At 42.5% G+C, this 5,458-nt stretch overlaps 1 non-coding gene across 1 annotated transcript; it reads left to right on the top strand.

Moving 5' to 3' along the window:
* The first annotated feature begins 5,080 nt into the window (after nt 1-5,080).
* Nucleotides 5,081-5,182, top strand: LOC114006294 (U6 spliceosomal RNA). Its single transcript, XR_003548033.1, has one exon. It is a non-coding gene; the product is annotated as a U6 spliceosomal RNA (small nuclear RNA).
* Nucleotides 5,183-5,458: the final 276 nt, after the last annotated feature.

Consider the following 5,458-nt stretch of genomic DNA (forward strand, 5'->3'; position numbering starts at 1 on the left):
TTTTTAAGCTTTTGTTTATTTCTTTTCATGAAAGTGAGAGTCAAAGAGAGAGAGGAAAAGACAAGCCCCTTCACCATGGAGGGTCTCATGCTTCCATCCCCCATAGCCTTCCTAGCAAGTGTGCCCAACATATATGGGTCAACTGGGGAACTGAACCTGTGATCTTCCAGACGAACCTGCATTGCTTGAGTAGAGTGTTAGTGCTGCTGGGCGAGCCTTATTTCAGAGGGTTCTCATTACTACATAAGACATTACGTAGAAGCAGGGTTCCCGTAAATGCTTGGGAAAGGTAGCAGGTAGTCAAGTTGGTGATTTTTCTGTCCAGTAGTCTCCAGTTTCTCCTAAGTCCTTCCATAAATTGATGACTAACTGGTATCTGAGGCTGACTCCTAACAGACTAGAAAGGGACCCCTTCTGGGGGCCCAGTCACTACCAAAAGAGCATTTTAACAATAGAGAATGAGAGAAGCATAAGCAGAGAGTACATTAGGAGGCACAGCTCTATGACACTTTCCTAAGGCTGAGATTAGGATGGCGGTGACTCTGATGCCTGTGCCCTATCAGTTATTGGTTCAGCCACAAATACAATAAATTTATCAAAACCACTATTCTTTACTCAGTCAGATGTTTTTGAGGCCAGAGAGGGTCTAGTGCCTGTCATTGGTTCAGATTCGGGAAAAGAGCTAATAAGTCCTCTATATGAACCAACCACTTTTGTTTGGTTTAATATTCTCCTAAGTTTTCTTTTGTTGAGAAATGTCAACATGAGCAACACATTTAATCAGTCAAGCCCCCACTGTTAATTCCAGGTCAGGGGCACGACAGAGCTGAAGTGAACCTCATCCAATGAGCTAGTGGTGATTTTCATTTGTCCACTGTCTGCAACGAAGTGCTCAAGGATGGCAGCATGCATGGCAGGGGGGCAAGGGGAAGGCTATTATCATCAGGCACAGCTGTTAGGGTCTTAGACAAACAATGGGAGGACTAGCTATCCCACCTTCTGATCCTATTATCTGATCATTTAAAAATGATGCCTTGGGCAGGCTATGTGGCCTGGATGTTAGGCAGCTGGATCCCACATGGTCAACCCAGCAGTTCCAGACCCAACAGCTTAAAAAATACACTGGATGCATGTGTGTGTGTGTGTGTGTGTGTGTGTACCCCAAATCCTGAAAGGCAAGAGAAATGGAAAAGAAGGGATTAAGGAATTGCAGTGTGACCATTTCCCATAGGAGGTGGTTTTCCTCTCCTGTCCCTCTATCTCTCTGGCAAGTGTATGTGCCCTCTGACCATTTAAAAAAAAAAAAAAAAGAAAAAGAAAAAAGAAAAGCAGCTGATAAAAACTGTCCTCTAAGCTTTTAGAGGTTCCAGAGCTGTGTCCTTTGAAATGCTCTGACCACACATTACATGAAAGGTTCAATTGTGGCAGACGCAGCAACTTTCTAGAGACAGGATTTGGTGGCTTAGAGTCAGCCTCATTTAATCAGAAAAGCTTCTAAACAGATGGCAGCCCAGGGAGAAATGAGCGTGAGGCAGGCAAAGCATATTTAGGAAGCTACTCATTGAGGTTCTCCCTGCCCTGAACTTGCACCACCATGAAAATGCTTCCTGCAATTTTGAACCACAGTCGCCTTACCTGTGTTGTTATAATCAGGCCCTGGTTGTAGAGTCATTCAAAAACCAAGCCAGAGAAACTATGGTGACCATTTATCAGACTGGTCAAAAACTACTATTTTTTGCTATTAAAACTCTTGCATTTAGCGTGTTGATAGGAAACCATTGGCTACTGAGCGAGCAAAAATAGCAGAAGTGCTTAGAGTAACCGCCCCTGGAATGTGGTCCTTTGTGGTATGATACACGCTAGCCATCTTTGAGCATAAATTCTTGACTCAAGAAACAACAGGCCAGAGAGATGAACCTTCAACTGGACTGTGCATTACCTTACACTGTCTATGCTGAAGTTTAGCACATGCCGAAGTGTGCTTTGAAGCAAGGTATAGACACCATAATAGATGTGACTATCCCAGGAGGTCTTCAGGTTTATATTGGCCTCAGAGTGCTCTCCAGAAAAAATAAAAATCAGTGATACCCTATCTAAGATACCCACCATCTTCTTACCTACAGAGAACTCTCTTAACACTTACCTCACACCCAGGTCTGTCCCGCTGACATGTAACTAATATTCGTTTATGTGGTAGCTGGACTCCGAAATCACCAAGCATCCAGCTTCTCCTGTTCTTCTTTTCTTCAATTTCTCTCCTGGAGCCATAGATGGAGGCAAGTGTTTGCCATTACAGTGTGGACACCTGGTGCCCTAGAATGTGATAAGCTCCCATTTACTGAGATGTGTGGCTCCTGCCTGCTCCCACCCCCCCATTTGTCCTTCAATCCAATCTCTTTACCAAGACAGAGAATGAACAAAAAGACTCACTGATTTGGCAAGCAGTTTGGCTACAGTATTTGTGAGTAATCTCCTCTCAGGGCAGCAGTTAGGACGCTAGAGAGGATCTGGCTCTGTGTCATTGGAATTCATATTTACTCAAAAGGAAAATTATTTACCTGTACATTTCCATGGTTTCTATTGCCATGGCAGCCAAGAGATTGTATTACAAAGAAGAGAAAGAGAGGAAGATTTGCAACAGGGTCGAGAAGGAAGTTTGCAGGTCCCTGGAGCAGTATTTCAGATAGCCAGGACTTTTGGTGGGTAGAACTCACCTGTGGGGGTGGTTGATTGACTGTCTGTCAGCTCAACTTGAAGAAAAACAAGGAGACAAGGTAAAATGTTGGAAAGGCAATTAGTGTTCCACAGGAGTTCAGCTCTCATCTTTCTGGGTTGGTGCCCTTTAAAAAATTGATGGTTCTTTATGTGCTTAATTAAAGTTTGCAATGGCTACTCACCTCCATAAATCACTTCTGCTGCCCAATAGGGAATGGTGGCTATGGCAGTGAGGGGTAACTAGGGCTACAGTAAATTCCCTGGGGCTGAAAACTGAATGCTATTTATTGGAGCACTGGAAGGACATTTTCTATGCTGAAAGCTATATTTCACTCTGCAGTCATTGAGAGCTGAGAGGGTTCCAGCTGATGCTTTAACTAGCTGGTTTTCTTTCAGAGGCAAGCTGGAAGAGAAGTGAGCAGAGAACGACAAGGACTGAATGGCTTGAATCATCACCTAGGTGATCAATTGTAATGCTAGATTGTCTCTAAGGGACTAAAAGATGGACCTTTCTTTTACATTTTCCAATTAATTTCCCCAATGTATCTTTAAAAGGAGAGAGGTGTGGTAAGTACAATAACCCCATTTCCCAGCATAGGTCACTGAGACCCACATGGAATGGGAGGCTTACAGAATCACATAGCCAATAAATGATAGAAATGAAAAGAAAATAACATCCTAAGTTTTGGATAAAATTGAACATTGGCATTAGAAAACTGAGCTTTTATTCCCTGAGCAACTCTGGATTCGATACAAGAATTTAACAAAAAGCATATTGGCTCCGGTAATCCTCCCCCTTTGTTCTGTTGGTGCATTTCTGAGGCAGGACAATGCCCTCGATCTGGTCAGTATTACTCTGGGCTGAGCACTGGCTCATTGGAATTCTCTAGTATAATCACCTTTGTTTTCTCTCATAAAGGTGGTGGAATATTAAGGTCCAAAACATTGCCTGCTTTCTGCAACCACCCAAATGTCACCAACTACCCACCTGAGCTCTTTGGTAGATTTTCTTCTGCCTCTGCTTCAACTTTTCTTTAATTCCTCCCCAAAAGCTTTCTCCCAGGCTTCTTGGATGCAGTCCCTCACTTGTCCCAATCTGGCAGGCCTTCTTTGGGTGAGCTCTCAGAGCTGACCTCCTTTTGGAGACATCTATTTGCATTCATGGAACCACCAAGAACCTCGCTGGTTTTGCAATATTGAGCCACATTTTTTGGTTTTACCTAGAAGAGGCGCAGAATGTAAAATGTTTTCATGAGGTGTGTGGGCCAATTTCTCATTTAGGAGAAGATATGTTGCAGATGAAAAAAACTGGAAACATAAATTGGCTGCTTGATTTCCATGGGTGTTTACATTCATTTATTTAATATGAATGCATTAAGAAATATGTGAAAAACAGTCTGGTGCTGAGAAAATACTATAGTATTCCTCTCCTCAAGGAGCTTATATTCCAGCTAGAAGGGAGAACAATATAAGGCAAGTATATTATGAATCTAATAGTAACATAGGTAGTAAGATCCTGCACAAGAATTTAAAAGCATAGAGTAAAAGGCCGTGGGCCAGCAGGGGGTGTGGTGGTTAGGGCACTAGTCTACCACATGGCCGACCATGGTCTCAGTCCTGGATCTAGTAGCTTGAGAATCACACTAGGTGCATGTGGATGCATGCTCGAAATCCTAAGAGGAGAATAGAAGAGAAAGGATCACATCATGGCCATCCCCTGTGGGGGCGATTTCTCATTTTCCCTTTCACTGTCTCTCTCCCATGAGCACGTGCACCCTAGGGCACAAAATGTGAAGGAAAAAATAGAAAAGTTGGAAAAGACATCACAGGGGAATGCTACCAATTAAAAATAGGTTAAAAGAAAATAGAATTAATATAAAACCATTTATGTAAATTAAAAATGTACATGCAAAATAAAACTATTTCAAGGATATATGTTTCATTCTTCAGAGTAAAGATATTAGTGTGTGGCATTTGAGTGGGGTAAAAGAGAGTCAATATGAGGCTAAATATAAATTAAGAGGAAGACTTTGCTTAAATTAGTAATTATTATGTGCTATGAAATGCAAATAGCTATTCCTTGTGCCATTTTCAGTTTTAGTAGGAATGAGGGGAAGAAAGACAACAAAAATGTCAGGAGCAAAAGCAAAACTAAAACAAAAACAAAAACAAAACCAGCAAATCCCAAACTAAAGCCAAGAATGTTCACAAGATGAATAGAAGTTTGGGGCTTGCTTCAGCAGCACATATACTAAAATTGGAATAATACAGGGATTGCGGCGTGACCGTCCCCCCTGGGGGGTGATTTCTCGCTTTCTGTCTCTATGTCTCTCTCTGTCTGTCTGGCGAGCGCACGCGCCCTACAGTGAAAATCTCTCCAAAAAAAAAATATGGAATAATACAGAGAAGATTTGGAGGGCCCCTGCACAAGGATGACACACACATTCATGAAGCGTTGCATATTTTTGCACAATGAACTGAAACTTTACAAATGCCAGCTCTGCTACTACGAGACCAAGCACACAGAAGAACTGGACAGCCACCTTCGGGATGAGCATAAAGTAAGCCGTAACTTTGAGCTAGTCAGACGGGTTATCTTGGATCAGCTGAAATTGATGAAGGAAAAAATGGAGAGTTCCAGCAGTGAGGATGAGGACAAGGAAGAGGAAATGAACAGCCAGGTGAAAGACAGAGAGCTGATGAGATTTTCTGACCGGGGGCTGCTATTAACACTGAGAAGCGT

This window comes from Tupaia chinensis, unplaced genomic scaffold (genome assembly GCF_000334495.1).
Source record: "Tupaia chinensis unplaced genomic scaffold, TupChi_1.0 Scaffold146837_1, whole genome shotgun sequence".
NCBI classification, from domain to species: domain Eukaryota; kingdom Metazoa; phylum Chordata; class Mammalia; order Scandentia; family Tupaiidae; genus Tupaia; species Tupaia belangeri.